This window comes from Dipodomys ordii, unplaced genomic scaffold, assembly GCF_000151885.1.
Source record: "Dipodomys ordii isolate 6190 unplaced genomic scaffold, Dord_2.0 Scaffold2, whole genome shotgun sequence".
NCBI classification, from domain to species: Eukaryota; Metazoa; Chordata; class Mammalia; order Rodentia; family Heteromyidae; genus Dipodomys; species Dipodomys ordii.
Genome location: NW_012267218.1, coordinates 8,176,335 through 8,185,423, shown reverse-complemented (window position 1 = coordinate 8,185,423; position 9,089 = coordinate 8,176,335).

Here is a 9,089-nt window from a genome sequence, read left to right as displayed (position 1 = left end):
TACGTGTTGAGGGATCAGTTATTGAGATGACTGAAGATGGTGACCATTTGGAAGCCATGGGGTTGACAGTTCATGTTTTGCCTGGATTTCTGCCCCACTCAGTTTTCTACCAGTACCTACACTCCAGTGAACCATCTCCCCAACAGGTAGTGGCAGATGAAAGCTATATTAATGAGGGCCTTGTTCGGGTCCCAAATGAGGAGCCTTGTTGATTTCTGCCAACCAGATGAGCAAAACAACTTGTTTGGGCAGTGACTCTGGGGTTGATGCTTTCCCCAGCTGAAGGTTGAGTTAATATTAACAGGCCCAAGGTAATGTGGGCTTGTGCAATCGTTGAGTCTGGCCACCTCTCCCCACAATCACTCGCTTTCATCTCTTGCACCTTAGTTGCTTTCTGGCTAATGCCCAGAAAGGAAGCAAATGGTCTGGGACTCTGGGAAATAGTCGTACCACTTGCTGCTGGAACGTCACAGTTAACCAAGTAGATCCCACTCCACGTTGCCCTGTGAGCCTTTTCAGTACATGCCATTGGGTCTCAGGTAGACAACTGAGGGCATCTGCGTCACTGCTCTGAGGGCAAAGGCATGCCAGTTCAGAAGGGCAACAGAGGAGCATGATGGAAAAGTAATCCCTGCAATTGTCTGTGCTGATCTCGCCCCCCCTACTCCTCCAGCAGATTCCCCTCACCCCTGCTGAAGTGAGCTGCCTGTCTTTGGATCTGCCCTCACCAGTCCCTTTTAAGAGCTTCTTCACCTACAGCAGCCTGTGCAGAGTGTATTACGCTGTGTGTGACGGATAGCTTGCGGACAGGCAGGCTCCGTGGTCAACACATTGAATCTTCTTTCTTCTACTTGCATGGTAATATGTAAAAAGATCCGAGAAGTCCTTCAGTAAAGATGTGACCAGATTCTTCCCAAATCCATTCTCCTCTAACACAAACTAGCTCCCACCAGGGAAATTCATTGAATGGTGTGCTCCTTTAAGCCCTGGACCCCATTAAGGGTACAACTGCTTTTGGTGTGTACGGGTCAACCTATCCTCTCTCATCCCCAGTACTTCCTGTCATTCAATGGTTAATTATAAGCTGGTATACTTTTTAAAACAGAAAACTACAAAGCAGACAATTAAATGGTCTATGATTCCACCCTGCTGAAAGCCTCCATGAGTTATTTTATGAAATACATATTTATGAAAATATACATATATATTGACTTGTATGATCCTGTTAAAAACCCAAGTCAGTTGTACAAAGGAGTTGCCAAAACAGTTTGTGAATGCAATGCCCCTTAATCAATGTCACCCCTTTCAACCTTCGCACCTATCCTTCCCAACCTTTTGCTTTTTCTCCTCTTCCGACCTCTTCCTCCCCCTCTCTACTGCTCTGAGCACACTGCCTCCTGACTTCCCTTTACCTGGTCAAACACATCTCATGCCCAAGGTTCTGGTTCACCTTGCCTAGATTGTCTTCTTTCAATACCTGAATGGTATTTTCTTGGGACTTGGGACTCAGATGCTATCTTCTCAGTGGTTAAAGTAACTGCAAAGAAGTGGTCCTTCCTGACCACCATTCTGGAGAAAGCCTTGTACCCTAGGACTCCCTTCTCTTATCACTGTACACTTCTTACTATCAAAGTCATCACCTTCCCTATGGTACTCATGGATTGACTTAGCTGGTGAGTCGCAGTGCAGTTCTCAAGGCACTGCTGTAGGCAGCTATCTTGTCTGCTTTGTTTACAGCTTCATGGTAGTGCTTGGAAAAAATACATACCTAGTAAACTATGAATACACATGAAGGAACCTGCATGTTCATAGGAATCATATAGGAATTCGATTCCATATTTCCTTTTTATTGTAGCTTTCACTGTTAAATCTCTTTCCATACCAGCCCGCATTGAATCTTATTTGTTTGTTTGTTTATTTTTGCTGGTCCTGGGACTTGAACTCAGCACCTGGGAGCTGTCCCTGAGCCTTTCTGTGCTACAAGGCTAGCTTGAGCTACAGTGCTACTTCTGGCTTTTTTGAGTAGTTTATAGGAGATAAGAGTCTCATGAGGACTTTTCTTCCCAGGCTGGCTTTGAACCGCAATCCTTAGATCTCAGTCTTCTGGGTAGCTAGGATTACAGGCATGAGCCACCAGTGCCCGACTCACATTGAACCTTTTTAAAGGCTGCATGATTGCTCCACGGTAGGATTAGATTTATATAACTTATATCTGTTAGATAGAGTCCCTCTTATTAATTTTTACTTTTCAAATAATGCTACCACGAAAAAGAACATAATTTTATTATTTCCTTTGTAGGAAAATGGATCAATCTAGAAAAAAATGGGGCTGGGGACACATGTTTTCTCTCATATGTGGATGTTACACCTCAAATTACAACTTCCCATGTAAACACATACAGGGACATCTGCATATAAAATGACCAAGTTGAATAAAATATAATATATGCAGGAGTGAAACTCCATGGCGTAAACTTTTTGAACAATTAATGCAGTTTTAACAAAATGATATTGGGTTGTTGACATATGTCATGAATTGTGGGAGATTTTAGTGGAAGGAGGTAGATGTCTGGAAAAGGGAATGGTAGATGAATGGAGTCACAATCCCCGAAGCATATATCTGGAAAGGATGTGACTGGTGGGGGAAGGGTAGGTGGGTGGAAAAGGGAGCATGAGGAAAGAGGTGACTTATCAAGATGCACTGTACGCATGAATAGACATGTTTGTAGATAAATAATAAAAGAAAGTGATCCAATACCAAATCAGCCAATAATTTAAGCAGATAGTCTACAGGAAAAGAGAGAAGGAAATAAATAAAAATGTACAATGGAAATGTTCAAGAATTCTAAGTTTCATTTATAATTTGAAGAAATGCAAATTGAATTTAGAGTGCCATTTTCTACCCATCAAACTGGCACAAATATACAAGGTTATAATCCACAAAGCTATGCATATATGAGAAACACTCACACATTATGTGAAGGAGTCTAAATTGGTACATTGTCATCAGAAGACCATTTGTTAACATCTATCAAAGTTAACAGAAAAGCAGTCTTACATATTTTGGGAGGTAATACTGAGCACCATGGTGTATCCCGTGCCAAGTGAGCACTGGACCACTGAGTTCCATCTCACCTGAAAATACATTTTTCATCTCAGGAAGCCTACTACTGGGAATTTATCCCATAGGAATGTGTATAAGCAACAAATGTAAAAACACATGAGTGTTCAAGTGTCTCTTCAAGATTCTTCCCTCAACTGTTTTGGATTGGAAGTTGAATCATTGGAGCAAACAGTAATTCAATTTTCAGTATTTTAAAGAAACTCCTATTCATCATCCACATACTAACCCATCTACTCATCTATTTACCCATCCATCCAATCATCCATCCATCATTCATCTATCTATCATCCACATACTCACCCATCTCTCCCCTTGATCCTTTATCCTGGCCTTGTCTTCTCAAACCTGATACATTACAGGCTATATTGTCTTTTTTTTGTGCATAGGGCTGACCTGTGTGGGAAAGGATGTATGGCAGCATTCTGAATGCTGCCAGGTATCAATAGGAGACCTTCAGCCCTGTTGTCACAAGACATGTCCCCAGTCATGGGGGCTAGATGTCCAGGTATCAAAGTCACTCATTTTCTAGACCATGAATCATGTACTCACTTGGTTTTTTTTTTTGGAGGGGTGGTGGTGAGGGGATAGCATTTCACTATGTGAAAGCCCAGGCTGGGTTTGAACTCACCATCTTCTGGTCTAAGCTTCTCCAGTGCTCACATTAATATCTAGTTTTCTTATGTTTTTCTTTGGTTTTGCCATCAAGGTAATCATGGTTTCATAGAATAAAATAGAAATTGTTCCCTTCTCTTTAATTTTTTGGAAGAGCTTAAGGAGGATTGGTACAAATTCTTTTCTTTTTGTCTTATTCAACCTAGCAAAGGAGTTGTCAATCTTCTTTTGGAAGAATAACTTGATTTTATTGCTTTTTAATGCTATTCTCCATTGTCTTCTAATCATCTATTATTGACATTCTCATGAAAAATCATCTGTTTTTGTAGATCTTGGCTCTAATTTTCAGTTTCATTTCAACTATGAGCTTTGGTTTTAGTTTGTCCTCTTTTTGTCTAATTCTTAAGTGTTTGTCAGACTTTGATTTGTGAGCAAGTATTCTTAGCACTGCTTTTGCCACATCCAGTATGTTCTGATTGTATTTTGATTTTCATTTGGCTCAGGAATTTTCTACCTCTTTGTCTCGTTAGCTGTTTAAGAGAACAGTTTGCTTGTATTTGTTGATTTTTCTAGTTTTTCTTCTGCTCTTGATTTTTAGTTTAATTCAGTTGCAATCAAGAGAGATTTTTTTAGATGATATGGGTGTTTTTAAATGAGTAAAGAGTTGTTTTAAGACCTGCCTTGAATAACCCATGTGCACTTGGAGACAACATGTACAATGCTACTGTTTAGTTGTATGCTTTAGGTATATCTGGGTCTAACTGGTCTGTGGCCTTCTGTCTGATCACCTCTTGATATAAAGCAGTGTAGTAAATTCTTCTACTGTTGGAATAGGTTTTCTTGCTATTGGTTTATCATTATATTTGCTTCATGTAGTTAGGAGCTCTGATGTTTGGTGTACTTATATTTATAATTGCTTTTTCTTCTTGGTAAGTTGAATGACACTTTTTTCTATGCTGTTTACATTTATAAAAGCAAATATATCAGTTTTTGCTTTTATGACTTCTTTTTTTATTGACTTGTTTAAAAATTAGCCCATGCTTTTGTCGGACACGTTTATGTTTTCTATATTTTAATGTTTGTCCTTCTAGAGGTCCAAAGAACATTGTTCACTTTGAATTTAACTTGGAGTATTCTCCCCTCTGCGTGGTAGCTCACAAGGTGTAGATGCCTCCGCAGAGACTCTCTCCTGCCATTGCTGGCTCTCCTATCATGCTTGGAAATAACTACTCTTCACATTAGGTGAGCTAAAGGGCAGGGGTCATGGGGAAGAGAGTCAGTGAGGTACCAGTAGGTAAAGGAGTAGGGTCATGAACCCAGATAAGAAAGAAAGAGGGAGGAGGGCACAGGGCAGCCAGGTTATCTGAGGAGTTAATGAATATACCTCTTCCTTGGGGATCAGGAATTCCAATCAAGAGATCAAACGCTGAGGGTCTCCGGGGGCAGGACAGTGAGGCCAAAGGAAGCAGAAAGAAAGGACGCTAGACCATGCTGTGGGATTCTGGGAAGCAGGTTTTAAAGAGCCAGGACTAAAAGGACCTCACTTCCTCCCTAAGAAGAGGTTTCTTTAAATCTAAAAAAAAAACAAAAAACAAAAAAACAAAACAAACAAACAAAAAACAAGGCTTGGGTCAGTGGCTAGTGCTCAAGTTCCAAAGGACCTGAATAGGAAGAGAAAGGCCAAGTCCATGCTGGGGGAAAAGAGCAGGTGCTACTTAAGGTTAACTTTTGTTCCTGCAAGAACAGATGGGGGCAGGAGGCTGCATGCCAACCCAGACCTGGGAGGCCACAGCAAGAAGAATCCATGCCCAGTGCTCACCCTGTAGACCTACGATACGGTGGGAGTGTAGAGTGAGGTTCTTCTCTGACTCTGTCTCTGCCTAGCAAGCTGGCCAAGACCCAGTTACCTAGGCTCAGCTTTGAGCTCGACCCATTAAGAGCAGCAGTTTGGTTTCTCTTCTGTGGAATAGAGATGCTCAGCCAGACTGGGAGCTCACAGCACCTTCCCTTCAGCTCAAGAGAAGGGCTCACTATAGAGAACCTGCCAACCGTCCTACTCACTCTCATGCCTTCCGGTCTTAGATTCTATCCAAAGGTCATGAGGACACTCTGTTCCTCTGTCCCTAGGTGCCCAAGAACACTATGTGTTGGCTCTTAGGCACCTTCCAGATGCCTGTGTGTCTGTTAGTCTGTTTTCTCTTCACCATGACAGAATACTTGAGAGAAGCAATTGAAAGGGAGGATTTGCTTTTATTTTATTCACCATTTCTGGTGGCTTCGTCTATCATGGAAGGGGCGGGGATTGCAAAGCAGCAGCTTGTACCACAGTGGACAGGAAGGTGAGTAGAGCATCAAGACCAAATGATAACTAGAGCAAATGATCACTTTCAAGGCCACACCCCCAAGTGACCTGCTTCCTCCAACCTAGCTCCACCTTCTGCAGTTATACCAATCTCAGTAGTTGGTTTAAATGTTGAACCTACCCTTGGATTAAGCCATTCATCCAGTCAGAACCCTCAGAATCTTCAGGACCTAATTGTACCCAGAAACACCTTCAGAGACACACCTAGAGGTGTAAAACTCCTAGGTGTTTCTTAATCTAATCAGAATGACGATCAAGATCAACCATCATACATCTAACCATTGTCAACATGGTACCCAAGCATATCACTTTAATCCATATTTAACTCCTAGACCCCAAGATGCTCATGTCCATCGCCTAATACAAAATACATTCAGTCCAGCTTCAAGAGTCTGGGTAACATTAACAGTGCCAACATTGTCCAAATGTCCAAATATCCAAATTCAAAATCTTCTTAGAGACTCAAAGCAAACTTTTAGCTTAAATCCATGTAAAACCCCAAAGAAAACTACATACTTCCAATATACCACAGCCCAGGGGAAGCATTCTCACTCTGAAAGGAAGGAACACATCACAGGAAAGAGGCATCAGACCAAGGCAGGACTAAAACATAGCAGGGTAAAACTTAAATGTTGTTGCTCTGTATCTGGCACTTGGTGTTGTGATCTGAGCTCCCATGGATGGTGAAATCTCCCTCTGTGGGATTGCTGTATTACAGACCACACCTTCTCTTGAGCTGACTAGGCTCATTGTTCCTGGCTTTCCTTGGCATGGAATCTACATTGACCTAAGCTGGGATCTCCATTATATCTTAGGCTTCAGCTTCACCCTCACATACTCCTGCATTGTCCTCGCTGGGGTTCCTTGTGGAGTTGCTGACCCTGACACACTTTGCTGGCCTCCCAGCCTCAGTGCTCTGACAACACTTGATTTCTATATTCCTGCAAAACCAATGTCACATCCATGACTTCGAACTCAGCCAACAGCTCCAGTGATAGCTAGGCCTATTGAGCCATGGCTACAATGGCTGCTGAGAGCCTGGGATTCTGAGCATGGTGAAAGGAATATTGAAAAAGCACTCCCCTGAGACTTTTGTGCAAAGGGGGTACTCCAGGGGCACTGTCTTCCTGAGGGACAGTTCTTCAGATGGGTCTGCTCTTTTGTACCCTTGAGGCCACATGGGTATGACCAATTCCTTGGATACTTTCAATGCATCATTCTGATTTTCTGGAGTAAAATGTCTGGCTTCCTTTTAAATAAACTCTTTAGAAGACATATCTTCTTTAGCCTCAACCGTACTTGGGCTTTTCTGACTAAACTGCAAGAAGTTTTCAAGCCTTGGTCCTCTACTTTTTTTTGTCAGTCATGGGGTTTGAACTCTGGGCCTGGGTGCTGTCCCTCAGTTCTTCAGCTCAAGGCAAGTACTCTACCACTTGAGCCACAGCACCACTTCTGGTTCTTTACTTTTTGCTCCTAATTTTTATTGTTAACTTAGCTGAAAGCTAAGTCAGCAATAACTATGGCCTAGCCTGAATTCTAGACTGTCTTTTAATTTCCTCCATCAAATTAATTAGCCAATTACTCTCATGTTCAACCTTATTCAAAACTTTATGGCATAGACAAATCTTTTCCATGCAATGCCAATGACTTCTGTGCAATTCTGGATAGAGTCCTCATTTTCATCTGAAGCTTCTTGGATGTGGTCTGTACTACATGCCTGTTGACACTCTGGTCTTCTGAGCTCCCATTAGCATTGACCATTAACCTCTGCTTATAGCATTCTAGAACTTCTCTAGCCTGCCCTGCTACACTCTTCCAAATTCCTTGTGCAAATCAGTCCCAAGGGCTTAAGAGCCACATGAATCTTAGCCCAAGCTTTAGTCATAGGAATCAACCCAAGCTTTAGTCATAGGAATCAACCCAAGCTTTAGTCATAGGAATCAACCCAGTTCTCTGCTACCATTTTTTAACATCTTTTCTCATGACTGTCACCCAAATACCTGACAAGAGGACGTTCAGGGAGGAAACGTTTATTCCGACCCATGGTTTTAGAGGGTTCAGTCCACAGTGGTGTAGCCTCATGTGCTTAGGAACCTGTAGAGGAGGAGAATGTTCACCTCATGGTGGATAGAAAGCAGAGGGCCAGCAGCTCACATCACAGTGGACAGGAAAAAGAAGACAGCTGCAGCAGAACAAGTCCTGCCCAAGGACATCCTGCTTTATCCACACAAGCTCTACTTCCCATAGTGAGACGACTTCCCAAGGGTCTGTTCAGATTTGGAGTCCATTGTTAGTTAAATCATACATTAGGTCAGAGCCTTCATGAGTTAATTTTCTCTAGCCGTATCTTCACATATATACCCAGAGGTGTAATTTTCTAAACTCCAGATATGTCTCAATCCATCCAGGTGACAATCGAGATCAAGCCTCACAGTGTGTGATGGGAGGGCGCCACCTGAGGGCCTTGCTGCGTGTCTGGATCGGGCTTAGTTTCAGGGAGCCAACCCTGCCCACCTCAGAGAACTGCAGAGAGGAAGCAAGGGAGTCGCATATGCCGAGAGCCTGGCATTGTGTGTGCTCCATGATGTCCTTTAGTAGCTGCCACTGGCTGATGACAGTGAGCATGACTTTTCCATGTGCCAGCCTCTCTCCAAGAGCTGGAATCTGTGCCATGTGGGCTCCAAGTCCCACTCATCTTGGAGCAGAAGGGAGATCATAGCCAGGTGGCAGGTTCCACATAAGGAACTATACTATGCAAGGATTCTCTTCACTCCAGTCTCTTTAACCACAGAACAAAGTTTCCTCTAATTCCTACAGCTATGCCTGGTCCACACTATATAACCCTCTCTCAGAAATCCCAGAGCCCACTCAGAAGCATCAAGATATACAGACGTTTACAAGGAACACACATGACCAGGAACATGAAGAATCACAGCACACACAATGAGGTACACACACACACACACACACACACACACACACACACACACA